Raw genomic sequence first — 13,987 nt, 5'->3', positions numbered from 1 at the left:
GGAAATAATGTTGAATTTATTCTTGCTACACAAATGTTCTATAAGTGTTACTTGTTGCAAATTGTATTGGTTCATAAATATACGTAGGCACTTACAATGGATTAGCTTGGGTATTGTCTCCAAAATACAATAGCCATGATATATGATGAACTTTATCTCTATGTGAATAGATGGATGACTATAGTCTTTTATATGTTTATAAACAAAAGACTAATTTAACAGAACCACATGCATATAAAATAGAACATATGGAAACATGTGTAAATACTCACAAATGTGGCAATGAATTTCCTCCTGCCCATTTTTTCTATATGAGATAGGTGACTTGCTTTTGTAGCTTGGCATGTGCCACCTTCTATCACATTTTAAAAATAAACATTAGACTATAAAACTATTATAGTTTGAAATTATTTAAACAAAAAAATCATTAATATATTTTGTTGAGGCCATGTTGTCCACAAATGCACCCCTTGGAAAAGATAACTCCATAACTTCCTAGGAAATGCTTGTAGTCTCTTGTTGATAATCATATATTAGCTTATGATGATCCTTGATAGGATCTATAAACTTTCATCCCTCTATGTTGAGAGTCTATGGATGTGCATAGGGATATACTTGTAGAGAGCTTATCTCCATGCCTGATCGAGTTGCCTCCTCTCCCGAGCACTCCGGTAGCTCCATGATCCAAATGCAAGATTCACGCAAGCTTGATCCTCAAGCTCCAACGCTCCAAGCTCCATTGCCACGAGCAAGACAAGAGAGGAAGAGAGGAGAAGATGGAGAGCTTCTCCACCATGGTCCCTCACCCTCACACACTCGCTCCCTCACACTCTCACATGCCCTCTCTCAAGCACAAGCTCAAGCAAGCAAGCAAGCAAGAAGAAGAAGAAGAAGAAGAAGAAGAAGAAGAGAGCTACTTTTGGCCACACACAAGAATGAGCTCCTCATTCATTTTTTAACTTTATATACAAAACCCTAAATCCCTTTTGGGCGGTCATCCCCTTTTTGGTTCAGGGTTGGCCCATTCCTCCAATCCTTCTCCTCCTCTTTACCTATTGGCATGGCCTCAACCTGTGCCTCTAACCATTTACAATTTGCATGGGTGAGAGCCCAGCGCTCTTTCACAAAATAAAGCATGGTGCGCCTTGCGCTCTTTTACAAAAATATTGACTTGTGCTTTTTCTTGTGCACCTCTCTCTTGATTTAGGACTTTTTGCACTTCTTGTGTTTCCAGGTTTTTCTTAGTGTGCCTTCTTCTTCTATTTCACCTTTGCCTTGCCCTTGTCTTATGCTTTATATTTTCTAGATTTTTCACCTTCCACCTTATTCGTCTGAGGGTTAACATTGAGACAAATCTTAAGTGAATTCCCTAGATGGAGGAGCTTAAACTAGCCAAGATCTTCATCTTTATGGAGGCTAGGGTAAATCTCTTTTGCACTTTAATGGGCAACAACTCCATCATAGCCACTACATCTACAAAGAGGTGACTCACATGTTGTCTCCAAATTGAGTTATGGTGATAGGAAGATATCAACAGAACAATTATTTTAAGGAGGGACTTCTAGACTTGCCAACTCAGTACACATTTTTGATGTGTTTGTAGAATTGCCTATCTTTAGTGTGATAGATGCTAGTGATATCCACAGTTGAACTAATTATATCCTAGTTCAGTATACATAAATTTACTCTTGTGAGTGCATTTATGTGCTCTTATTTAATACAAATGACTTTTGATATTCTTTAGCAAAACTTATATCTAATAAATTTTAATCAATCTTTTTCCGTTGTACCATAATGAAATTGGTTGTTTAAGTTGACTAAATCCTAATTTTAATTGAGTCTTATGAAACCCCACAATGTACCAACCTTGTTGAGCTATAGGAGAAGAAGTTTCTTTTGAAGTAAGGTAAACCTCTTGAGTTCAATGGCAAGGGCAAGGACATGGAGGTTGATGCCGAAGTATGGATATAGTCCATGGAGGACCATTTCATGGTTATAGGGACGAGCATCGAAAATCAAGTAATGATTACCAAGCTTAAGCCCGTCAACGAGATCCACTTTTTGTGGAAACACAGAGTCAAAGATAGTGGTACCTCTGAAGCTATAGTCACCTTGAGTGAAATTAAGAAACTTGTGCATAGAAGATAACTACCTCCTTCATACAAATCCTTCAAGATAAACAAAATTTTCAATTTAAAATAGAAAAATATAACCCTAGAAGCATATTGCTTTCGCTTCATTTACTTTTAGGAAATATGCCCCAATTGTGGAAGATAATGATTAGGTGACAAGATTCTACCAAGGCTTAAACCCTTTAATAAACATTAAACTATTAGCAATGCAACCAAGTGACCTTCAAGATCCTCTTCTATAGGCAAAGCCATTTATAAAGCTTCTAACAAGAAGTCCAATGGCCAATATTATTGGGTGCAAAATAACCAAAACAATCAAAATAGTCCCCATTTACACTAATGTTTTACTAGTATGGGGTTTAGTCTTAACAAAGAATTTGAACTCAAAGATTCAATCTATTTACCACAATTGTAAATTTTATTTTTGAGTGAGGAAATAGAGTGTAGGGCTCATATGGTTAAATTCCTAATTTAAGGGTCATAATTTGGGGTTATAAAATGAATTCTGTGTGTACACAAGTGAGAGTTGGAAAGGAAGTTGGTTTACAATGTTTTCTATACAGTTAGATGAGAGGAATAGAGAGGACACTATTATTTCATACTTTTAAATTGATTAATGATGTAACTATATTAATGAGCAAAGACACTTGACGATTTAGGGAGAAGGGTTTTGTATTCAAAGTGGATTACACTTAAGGGTTTTTATTGGATAGTAGGTTGTTTATTCTAAATGATTTATCTTTAACTCTATATAAATAATTAATTTTTTACTAAAGGAGGAGAAAGATTTTTTAAGAAATTTATAAAACATTTTTGGTTCAACTATCTCACTAATTGATAGGAGAATTTTATGGGGAGGAGTGGCCCCTTAAAGATGGGAAGAATCTGTAGTGATCCTAGTTTAGATTCCTAGTGCCTATTTAGAGACGAGGCTATGATAGACTATTCAAAGTAGTATTTTGACATTTCAATGCTGGTTGAATTGAGTAGGTTTAGCTAGTTGAATGGAATTTTTTGGTGCATGTTTTTGTTGGACTACTACTGAAGTATCCAAAGAAAGCTCAAAATGTTAGCTTAAGTAAGCAATCTTAACAATAAATTTCATCTATCTAGTACAACAATTCATAAGAGTTGGCTTGTAAACCTAGTTAAAAGTGGCTTAGCCTAAGGCTTATCACTAAGAACAATGAAGAACCCTCTTAGATGAATGAATATACTAATGTATTACTAGAGGAATTGATAGAGTTGCTACCATAAAGGGAAGTTGACTATAAGATCAAACTAGTTTGAATAGGACTTATCATAAAAAGACCATATAAAATGTCCATTGTCAAAGCCATCTATGCTAAGGAGCAAATTAGATACTTAGTGGGTCAAGGATTTATTCGACCTAGTAACTCTCCTTGGGGTGCACCAATTTTATTCCAAAAGAAGAATGATGGCTCCTTGAGATTGTGCATTGACTATAGAGGATCAAACAAAGTTACAGTAAAAAACAAGTATCCTATGCCCATGATCAATGAGCTTCTAGACTATCTGCAAGGAGAAAATATATTTTTCAAGATAGATTTCAGATTTCATGCTAAGAGAAAACAAGCTATATGCAAAGAAGAGCAAGTGTACATACTTTAAGGGTAAATTGAATATCTTGGCTTCATTGTCTTAGAAAAGGGGATTGCTATTGATCCATCCAAGGTCAATGATGTTTACAATTGACCATCACCACAAATGATGAAAAAATTCACATGAATTCTTAGTCTAATAGATTGGTATAGAATTTATATTAATGATTATGCCTTAATTGCAATACCTCTCACAAAAGTACTCAAGAAGAAAACCCAAATCCTTTGGAAAATAATGGAGCAAAGGAGCTTGGATAAAGGAAGGTGTACTTGACCATAGTACCTATTCCAAAGCTACTTGACACCCTCCCCCTCCCCCCTGCCCTCACCAAATGCTTGCAAGCCCTTTAGCTCATGTAGTGTCAAACAAAGTCTAGGTAATACAAATGTTTAGAAAAGAGTTTCATTACATTTCTTAGAGGATGATGATTCTTGTACATACTTGGCTTTTTGATTCCAAAACTCCTTCTCAGTGTGTTTGAATTCGTTACAATTTTTACACTTGAGTTTCCCTTTGTTCCAATAGACTTACTCCTTGTGTATAGCTTTTCTACATATCATGTAAACAATCTTTGATGATCCCTTGCTATAGAGTGCATAACCTATAGGGTTCAGTAGTGAAGTTTCTTGGGTCCTTGCCTTGATCTTACTCTCCTACTTAGACAAAGCAGTTTCCATTGAATTTCACTTTCTATTAGAGGTACATTCCTTAGTTTATCCACAACTTGTTCATAGCTTGTGTTTGGGTTGCCAACATTGTTTAAGAGTAGAGGAAAAAAACCTAGGAGGATGGATGCAGAATAGTTGTGTAGCAGAATAAAGTTAGTGCCATTTTTGCATGTATTGGATTGATGAGAAATGCAATTTGTGCAACTATCATTGCTTACTTTAGTTTTCATCAATCAAGGAGAATAAGGATTCATGTTGGGATTCTTACAATGCTAAGGCAAGGAGTTTGAATGGATCATGAAGAGCCTAATTATTTTGTTGTTAGTAAAGCAAGTAACATGCCAAAATTGAGGTTAATTCAAGTTTATATTCAAGTGCTACAAGGCGTTAAGAGCCAAAAATAAAAAAGAAAAGACATGTAAGTTTACAAAAATTATAGACGATTTTTCTAATTTTTTCCATGCAAGCTTGTAGACCGAACATGTTTTGATCGATTTGAGTATCTTGAGATGACTATATTTTGGGTTCGAATGTAGAAGTTATGAAAAAATCAAGCTATAGGAAATTCAAGTTAGGATAACACTCCCTAGGACTTGGAGATGGGGTTATATATAGCAATAGTCCCACCATCATCTGTTAGCACTATATCTGTGTCTGCAACCCTTGTCATTGCATCAAATTCAGGTACTACCAATGTATCCTTTGCATGACTAAACAAAGCCTCATTGTAGTATGAAAAATATCATTTCTCTCCTCTATAAAAATATATGGTGGAAGAACATTTGAAACAACATATAAGTCAGCAGGCAAGTCATCTATATCACCCATATCCTGCACATTGCCTAGAGCATTGTCTACCTCCCGATCTAGTGTATGAAACTCTACTTTTGGAGCATTCTTAAATCCTTTCTAAGTTGCACAATGTATCCATTGTATGTCCTCAACTTGTATCTTGAGGTTGTTGTGCACACATCATGAAAATAGATAAGCCTTTGATTATGAGGAATATCATAGAATTTCATACACTCGCCAAAACCTCTGAGATGGGTGGTTACATCCTTTATATCAAAGAAACCAACTTCTTGGATATTCCACCTAAGTGCATCTAGTACATAATCCTCTAAGTGCATCTAATACGTAATCCTCTATCCCACTATCACCCTCTTCCTATATTACTTGTTATTTCTTGTACAAATCAATCATTGTCTTATATGCTTGGGGTGTTCACTATATATATATATATTCTCTATATAATGTGTGTTGATGGCCTATTTATAAATATCCTAATCTGTGAATTTTTCTTGAATAAAACACAACCCTTTTCCATTCAATCTGTATAAGTAATCCCTTTATATGACACCCTTTTGTATGTAAAAAATGTATAAAAATGGTGATTTAAAGACCCCTTATTTTGAACTCACATTGTATATACATATATTGATGAGTCCCCCCCTTGTATAAGTAATCCCTTTATATGACACCCTTTTGTATGTAAAAAATGTATAAAAATGGTGTTTTAAAGACCCCTTATTTTGAACTCACGTTATATATACATGACACCCTTTTGTATGTAAAAAAGGTATAAAAATGGTGTTTTAAAGACCCCTTATTTTGAACTCACGTTATATATACATATATTCATGAGTCCCCCCCTCCCCTTGTATAAGTAATCCCTTTATATGACACCCTTTTGTATGTGAAAAATGTATAGAAATGGTGTTTTAAAGACCCCTTTTGAACTCACGTTCTATATACATATACTCATGAGTGCCCCCCCCCCCCCAAAAAAGCTTATATGTGTCTAACAAGTACATGTTGAATTTCAAATTTACATCCCTAAACTCAATTATTTGTGAACTTAGTTTTAGTACTTGCTTTACACCCTATAGAAAAATCACATTTGTATCCATGTAACCTATCATAATTGAATCCTTACCTCAGCCATGTCAGACTCACCATAATACCAAAACCTCACTCCCCGACCAACTTCACATCAGGTTCACCACAATTTCAAAGAGATGTGTGTGAAAGCCGCAAAGGCATGGGGTCTCTAAAAGAGAACGCAATGTATGAAAGAGAAGAGAGAAAACAAGTTCTATTAAAACTCAAGAAGAGAAGTTAAGAAATATCTAGATTACATTCTTTGTTAGTTCTTATAAACTAAAAAAAAAATCTTATATGAAAAACTCATGGCTATTAGCCCTCAAATCAACTTGGATCAACCACACATCAAAATAACAAAAATATTTTCTAATAGTGAACTAAAACCCAAGTAGATGCATAGCTTTTTTCTCATTAAGCATTAATCCCTCGGGGGGATCATTCATAAAGATATGTATGTATCTTATACATTTTTTACATATAAAAGGGTACTATATAAATGGGTTATTTATAGATTGAATAAAAAAGGGTTGTGTTTTATTTAAGGGAAATTCACACATAAGGGTATTTATAAATAGGCATTGAACGCACATCACATAGAGGATATACATATAGTGAACCCTCCCCTCCCTCTCGAGATTAATCCACACTTTCCTAGAAGCAAGAAGGCGCTCTCTCCAAGCCCTAGGGAGTGTTGTTCTAGTCCTGAATTTCCTGTAGCTTGATTTTGCTATAACTTATGTAGATGGACCTAGAATATAGTCATCAAGGTACTCAAATAGATTGGAACAGGTGAAATTTTCAAGCTAGCAAGAGGAAAATTATGCAAATCGTCTCAAAATTGTAGAAAATCCACTTTTCTAAAACACACTACTTTTCCTTCTTAATTTTGGCTCTGAACACATTGTAGTTTTTGAACATAGACTTGAGTTAAACCTAGTCATGTCATGTTACTTGCTTTACCAATAAAAGAATTAGGCTCTTCATGATCCTTCTAGACTCCTTGCCTTAGTATTGTAAGAATCTTAACACAAGCTATTATTCTCCTTGATGATGACTAACAAAAACTAAAGCAAGCAATGATAGCTGCACAAACTACATTGCTCATCAATCCAAAACATGTGGAAATAATGTTGAATTTATTCTTGCTACACAAATGTTCTATAAGTGTTACTTGTTGCAAATTGTATTGGTTCATAAATATACGTAGGCACTTACAATGGATTAGCTTGGGTATTGTCTCCAAAATACAATAGCCATGATATATGATGAACTTTATCTCTATGTGAATAGATGGATGACTATAGTCTTTTATATGTTTATAAATAAAAGACTAATTTAACAGAACCACATGCATTAGATTTCTCACCTTCCACCTTATTCGTCTGAGGGTTAACATTGAGACAAATCTTAAGTGAATTCCCTAGATGGAGGAGCTTAAACTAGCCAAGATCTTCATCTTTATGGAGGTTATGGTGATAGGAAGATATCAACAGAACAATTATTTTAAGGAGGGACTTCTAGACTTGCCAACTCAGTACACATTTTTGATGTGTTTGTAGAATTGCCTATCTTTAGTGTGATAGATGCTAGTGATATCCACAGTTGAACTAATTATATCCTAGTTCAGTATACATAAATTTACTCTTGTGAGTGCATTTATGTGCTCTTATTTAATACAAATGACTTTTGATATTCTTTAGCAAAACTTATATCTAATAAATTTTAATCAATCTTTTTCCGTTGTACCATAATGAAATTGGTTGTTTAAGTTGACTAAATCCTAATTTTAATTGAGTCTTATGAAACCCCACAATGTACCAACCTTGTTGAGCTATAGGAGAAGAAGTTTCTTTTGAAGTAAGGTAAACCTCTTGAGTTCAATGGCAAGGGCAAGGACATGGAGGTTGATGCCGAAGTATGGATATAGTCCATGGAGGACCATTTCATGGTTATAGGGACGAGCATCGAAAATCAAGTAATGATTACCAAGCTTAAGCCCGTCAACGAGATCCACTTTTTGTGGAAACACAGAGTCAAAGATAGTGGTACCTCTGAAGCTATAGTCACCTTGAGTGAAATTAAGAAACTTGTGCATAGAAGATAACTACCTCCTTCATACAAATCCTTCAAGATAAACAAAATTTTCAATTTAAAATAGAAAAATATAACCCTAGAAGCATATTGCTTTCGCTTCATTTACTTTTAGGAAATATGCCCCAATTGTGGAAGATAATGATTAGGTGACAAGATTCTACCAAGGCTTAAACCCTTTAATAAACATTAAACTATTAGCAATGCAACCAAGTGACCTTCAAGATCCTCTTCTATAGGCAAAGCCATTTATAAAGCTTCTAACAAGAAGTCCAATGGCCAATATTATTGGGTGCAAAATAACCAAAACAATCAAAATAGTCCCCATTTACACTAATGTTTTACTAGTATGGGGTTTAGTCTTAACAAAGAATTTGAACTCAAAGATTCAATCTATTTACCACAATTGTAAATTTTATTTTTGAGTGAGGAAATAGAGTGTAGGGCTCATATGGTTAAATTCCTAATTTAAGGGTCATAATTTGGGGTTATAAAATGAATTCTGTGTGTACACAAGTGAGAGTTGGAAAGGAAGTTGGTTTACAATGTTTTCTATACAGTTAGATGAGAGGAATAGAGAGGACACTATTATTTCATACTTTTAAATTGATTAATGATGTAACTATATTAATGAGCAAAGACACTTGACGATTTAGGGAGAAGGGTTTTGTATTCAAAGTGGATTACACTTAAGGGTTTTTATTGGATAGTAGGTTGTTTATTCTAAATGATTTATCTTTAACTCTATATAAATAATTAATTTTTTACTAAAGGAGGAGAAAGATTTTTTAAGAAATTTATAAAACATTTTTGGTTCAACTATCTCACTAATTGATAGGAGAATTTTATGGGGAGGAGTGGCCCCTTAAAGATGGGAAGAATCTGTAGTGATCCTAGTTTAGATTCCTAGTGCCTATTTAGAGACGAGGCTATGATAGACTATTCAAAGTAGTATTTTGACATTTCAATGCTGGTTGAATTGAGTAGGTTTAGCTAGTTGAATGGAATTTTTTGGTGCATGTTTTTGTTGGACTACTACTGAAGTATCCAAAGAAAGCTCAAAATGTTAGCTTAAGTAAGCAATCTTAACAATAAATTTCATCTATCTAGTACAACAATTCATAAGAGTTGGCTTGTAAACCTAGTTAAAAGTGGCTTAGCCTAAGGCTTATCACTAAGAACAATGAAGAACCCTCTTAGATGAATGAATATACTAATGTATTACTAGAGGAATTGATAGAGTTGCTACCATAAAGGGAAGTTGACTATAAGATCAAACTAGTTTGAATAGGACTTATCATAAAAAGACCATATAAAATGTCCATTGTCAAAGCCATCTATGCTAAGGAGCAAATTAGATACTTAGTGGGTCAAGGATTTATTCGACCTAGTAACTCTCCTTGGGGTGCACCAATTTTATTCCAAAAGAAGAATGATGGCTCCTTGAGATTGTGCATTGACTATAGAGGATCAAACAAAGTTACAGTAAAAAACAAGTATCCTATGCCCATGATCAATGAGCTTCTAGACTATCTGCAAGGAGAAAATATATTTTTCAAGATAGATTTCAGATTTCATGCTAAGAGAAAGCAAGCTATATGCAAAGAAGAGCAAGTGTACATACTTTAAGGGTAAATTGAATATCTTGGCTTCATTGTCTTAGAAAAGGGGATTGCTATTGATCCATCCAAGGTCAATGATGTTTACAATTGACCATCACCACAAATGATGAAAAAATTCACATGAATTCTTAGTCTAATAGATTGGTATAGAATTTATATTAATGATTATGCCTTAATTGCAATACCTCTCACAAAAGTACTCAAGAAGAAAACCCAAATCATTTGGAAAATAATGGAGCAAAGGAGCTTGGATAAAGGAAGGTGTACTTGACCATAGTACCTATTCCAAAGCTACTTGACACCCTCCCCCTCCCCCCTGCCCTCACCAAATGCTTGCAAGCCCTTTAGCTCATGTAGTGTCAAACAAAGTCTAGGTAATACAAATGTTTAGAAAAGAGTTTCATTACATTTCTTAGAGGATGATGATTCTTGTACATACTTGGCTTTTTGATTCCAAAACTTCTTCTCAGTGTGTTTGAATTCGTTACAATTTTTACACTTGAGTTTCCCTTTGTTCCAATAGACTTACTCCTTGTGTATAGCTTTTCTACATATCATGTAAACAATCTTTGATGATCCCTTGCTATAGAGTGCATAACCTATAGGGTTCAGTAGTGAAGTTTCTTGGGTCCTTGCCTTGATCTTACTCTCCTACTTAGACAAAGCAGTTTCCATTGAATTTCACTTTCTATTAGAGGTACATTCCTTAGTTTATCCACAACTTGTTCATAGCTTGTGTTTGGGTTGCCAACATTGTTTAAGAGTAGAGGAAAAAAACCTAGGAGGATGGATGCAGAATAGTTGTGTAGCAGAATAAAGTTAGTGCCATTTTTGCATGTATTGGATTGATGAGAAATGCAATTTGTGCAACTATCATTGCTTACTTTAGTTTTCATCAATCAAGGAGAATAAGGATTCATGTTGGGATTCTTACAATGCTAAGGCAAGGAGTTTGAATGGATCATGAAGAGCCTAATTATTTTGTTGTTAGTAAAGCAAGTAACATGCCAAAATTGAGGTTAATTCAAGTTTATATTCAAGTGCTACAAGGCGTTAAGAGCCAAAAATAAAAAAGAAAAGACATGTAAGTTTACAAAAATTATAGACGATTTTTCTAATTTTTTCCATGCAAGCTTGTAGACCGAACATGTTTTGATCGATTTGAGTATCTTGAGATGACTATATTTTGGGTTCGAATGTAGAAGTTATGAAAAAATCAAGCTATAGGAAATTCAAGTTAGGATAACACTCCCTAGGACTTGGAGATGGGGTTATATATAGCAATAGTCCCACCATCATCTGTTAGCACTATATCTGTGTCTGCAACCCTTGTCATTGCATCAAATTCAGGTACTACCAATGTATCCTTTGCATGACTAAACAAAGCCTCATTGTAGTATGAAAAATATCATTTCTCTCCTCTATAAAAATATATGGTAGAAGAACATTTGAAACAACATATAAGTCAGCAGGCAAGTCATCTATATCACCCATATCCTGCACATTGCCTAGAGCATTGTCTACCTCCCGATCTAGTGTATGAAACTCTACTTTTGGAGCATTCTTAAATCCTTTCTAAGTTGCACAATGTATCCATTGTATGTCCTCAACTTGTATCTTGAGGTTGTTGTGCACACATCATGAAAATAGATAAGCCTTTGATTATGAGGAATATCATAGAATTTCATACACTCGCCAAAACCTCTGAGATGGGTGGTTACATCCTTTATATCAAAGAAACCAACTTCTTGGATATTCCACCTAAGTGCATCTAGTACATAATCCTCTAAGTGCATCTAATACGTAATCCTCTATCCCACTATCACCCTCTTCCTATATTACTTGTTATTTCTTGTACAAATCAATCATTGTCTTATATGCTTGGGGTGTTCACTATATATATATATATTCTCTATATAATGTGTGTTCATGGCCTATTTATAAATATCCTAATCTGTGAATTTTTCTTGAATAAAACACAACCCTTTTCTATTCAATCTGTATAAGTAATCCCTTTATATGACACCCTTTTGTATGTAAAAAATGTATAAAAATGGTGATTTAAAGACCCCTTATTTTGAACTCACATTGTATATACATATATTGATGAGTCCCCCCCTTGTATAAGTAATCCCTTTATATGACACCCTTTTGTATGTAAAAAATGTATAAAAATGGTGTTTTAAAGACCCCTTATTTTGAACTCACGTTATATATACATGACACCCTTTTGTATGTAAAAAAGGTATAAAAATGGTGTTTTAAAGACCCCTTATTTTGAACTCACGTTATATATACATATATTCATGAGTCCCCCCCTCCCCTTGTATAAGTAATCCCTTTATATGACACCCTTTTGTATGTAAAAAATGTATAGAAATGGTGTTTTAAAGACCCCTTTTGAACTCACGTTCTATATACATATATTCATGAGTGCCCCCCCCCCCCCAAAAAAGCTTATATGTGTCTAACAAGTACATGTTGAATTTCAAATTTACATCCCTAAACTCAATTATTTGTGAACTTAGTTTTAGTACTTGCTTTACACCCTATAGAAAAATCACATTTGTATCCATGTAACCTATCATAATTGAATCCTTACCTCAGCCATGTCAGACTCACCATAATACCAAAACCTCACTCCCCGACCAACTTCACATCAGGTTCACCACAATTTCAAAGAGATGTGTGTGAAAGCCGCAAAGGCATGGGGTCTCTAAAAGAGAACGCAATGTATGAAAGAGAAGAGAGAAAACAAGTTCTATTAAAACTCAAGAAGAGAAGTTAAGAAATATCTAGATTACATTCTTTGTTAGTTCTTATAAACTAAAAAAAAAATCTTATATGAAAAACTCATGGCTATTAGCCCTCAAATCAACTTGGATCAACCACACATCAAAATAACAAAAATATTTTCTAATAGTGAACTAAAACCCAAGTAGATGCATAGCTTTTTTCTCATTAAGCATTAATCCCTCGGGGGGATCATTCATAAAGATATGTATGTATCTTATACATTTTTTACATATAAAAGGGTACTATATAAATGGGTTATTTATAGATTGAATAAAAAAGGGTTGTGTTTTATTTAAGGGAAATTCACACATAAGGGTATTTATAAATAGGCATTGAACGCACATCACATAGAGGATATACATATAGTGAACCCTCCCCTCCCTCTCGAGATTAATCCACACTTTCCTAGAAGCAAGAAGGCGCTCTCTCCAAGCCCTAGGGAGTGTTGTTCTAGTCCTGAATTTCCTGTAGCTTGATTTTGCTATAACTTATGTAGATGGACCTAGAATATAGTCATCAAGGTACTCAAATAGATTGGAACAGGTGAAATTTTCAAGCTAGCATGATGAAAATTATGCAAATCGTCTCAAAATTGTAGAAAATCCACTTTTCTAAAACACACTACTTTTCCTTCTTAATTTTGGCTCTGAACACATTGTAGTTTTTGAACATAGACTTGAGTTAAACCTAGTCATGTCATGTTACTTGCTTTACCAATAAAAGAATTAGGCTCTTCATGATCCTTCTAGACTCCTTGCCTTAGTATTGTAAGAATCTTAACACAAGCTATTATTCTCCTTGATGATGACTAACAAAAACTAAAGCAAGCAATGATAGTTGCACAAACTACATTGCTCATCAATCCAAAGCATGTGGAAATAATGTTGAATTTATTCTTGCTACACAAATGTTCTATAAGTGTTACTTGTTGCAAATTGTATTGGTTCATAAATATACGTAGGCACTTACAATGGATTAGCTTGGGTATTGTCTCCAAAATACAATAGCCATGATATATGATGAACTTTATCTCTATGTGAATAGATGGATGACTATAGTCTTTTATATGTTTATAAACAAAAGACTAATTTAACAGAACCACATGCATATAAAATAGAACATATGGAAACATGTGTAAATACTCACAAATGTGGCAATGAATTTCCTCTTG

The sequence above is a fragment of the Lygodium microphyllum genome, chromosome 18 (genome assembly GCF_053477565.2).
Source record: "Lygodium microphyllum isolate KBCC chromosome 18, Lygodium_microphyllum_v1.1.10, whole genome shotgun sequence".
NCBI lineage: Eukaryota > Viridiplantae > Streptophyta > Polypodiopsida > Schizaeales > Lygodiaceae > Lygodium > Lygodium microphyllum.
This window is presented reverse-complemented; position numbering follows the sequence as displayed.